This window comes from Pteropus vampyrus, unplaced genomic scaffold (assembly GCF_000151845.1).
Source record: "Pteropus vampyrus isolate Shadow unplaced genomic scaffold, Pvam_2.0 Scaffold461, whole genome shotgun sequence".
NCBI lineage: Eukaryota > Metazoa > Chordata > Mammalia > Chiroptera > Pteropodidae > Pteropus > Pteropus vampyrus.
Window position 1 is genome coordinate 2,397,193 of NW_011889242.1, and position 1,720 is coordinate 2,398,912.

Consider the following 1,720-nt stretch of genomic DNA (forward strand, 5'->3'; position numbering starts at 1 on the left):
ATAACCCCTTTTACCCCATCTACCTCCCTCTTTCCTACCCTCTGGTAACCACTAGTCTGTTGTCCATGTGTTTCTTTGTTTGTTTGTCATGTTTGTTTGTTGCTTTTAGGTTAATAGCCCACATATAAGTGATATCATGTGATTTTCAACTTTTTCTGTCTGGCTTATTCGCTTAGCATGATTATCTCGAGGTCCATCCATGTTGTCGCAAATGGCAGTATTTCATCTTTTCTTATGGCCGAATGATATTCCATTGTCTGTATGTACCACAGCTGCTTTATCCAGTCGTCTGTCGTAGGACAGTTCTGTTGCTTCCATGTCCTGGCCACCATGAATAATGCTGTTGTGAACATCAGTGTGTAAATACCTTTTCAGATTTGGGTTTTCAAGTATTTGGGGTAAATGCCCATTAGAGGGATTGCTAGATCATATGGTAGATCAATTCTTAGTTTTTTGAGGAACTTCCAAACTTTTCCATAGCAGCTGTACAAATTTGCAGTCCCACCAGCAGTGTATGAGGGTTCCTTTTTCTTCACATGCTCTCTAACATTTGTTATTACTTATCCTATTGATTACAGCTATTCTAACAGGTGTGAGATGGTACCTCATTGTGATTCTGATTTGCATTTCCCTAATAGCTAGTGATGTTGAGCATCTTTTCAAATACTTGTTGGCCGTTTGTATGTCTTCATGGGAGAAGTGTCTCTTTGGGTCCTCTGCCCATTTTTTGATTGGAGCAGTTTTTTTTTGTTGTTCGTGAGTTTTATGAGTTCTTTGTATATTTTGGATATTAGGCCCTTATTGGAGGTGTTGCTTACAAATATATTTTCCTCTTCGGATGGTTGTCTCTTTACCTTGTTGACAGTTTCTTTTGCTGTGCAGAAGCTTTTTAGTTTGATGTAGTCCCATTCATTTATTTTGCTTTGACTTCCCGTGCCTTTGAGGTCAAATTCATAAAATCCTCTTTAAGTCCAAGGTCCTTGAGTTTCGTTCCTAAGTTTTCTTCTATGCATTTTATTGTTTCAGGTCTTATATTCAGGTCCTTAATCCATTTTGAGTTATTTTGGTGTGTGGTGATAGACAACAGTCTAGTTTCATTCTTTTGTAGGTGGCTTTCCAGTTTTCCCGGCACCTTGTATTGAAGAGGCTTTCCTTTCTTCACTGTACGTTTTTGACTTTTTTGTCAAAAATTATTTGCATACATAAACATGAGTTTACTTCTGGACTCTGGATTCTGTTCCACTGGTCCGTGTGTCTGTTTTTCTGCCTATGCCATGCTGTTTTGATTATTGTCGCTTTGTAATATAATTTGAAGTTGGGCAGAGTGGCGCCTCCAGCCTCATTCTTTTTTCTCAAAATGGGTTTGGCATTTTGGGGTGGGTCTTTTGTGCTTCCATACAAATCTGATGATTTTTTTGTTCTCTTTCTTTAAAAAATGCCGGTGGGATTTTGATGGGGTTTGCATTAAATCTGTATAATGCTTTAGGTAATAAGGTCATTTTAACTATCTTGATTCTTCCAATCCAAGAACACGGAATATCTTTCCATTTTTTTGTATCTTCTTTGATTTCTTTTAATAGAGTCTTACAGTGTTCATTATATAGGTCCTTCGTATGTTTCGGTAGATTTATTGCTAGGTACTTTATTCTTTCTGTTGCAATTGGAAAAGGATTATTTTTTCCATTTCTTTTTCTGACACTTTGTTATTAGAGTATAAGAA

General features: G+C 37.0%; 1 protein-coding gene across 1 annotated transcript in view; it reads left to right on the forward strand.

The window, feature by feature from the left end:
• The window catches only part of SNRNP200 (small nuclear ribonucleoprotein U5 subunit 200), a 30,711-nt gene that overhangs the window by 8,006 nt on the left and 20,985 nt on the right, over positions 1 to 1,720 (forward strand). The gene's annotated exons all lie outside the window — the stretch shown is intronic.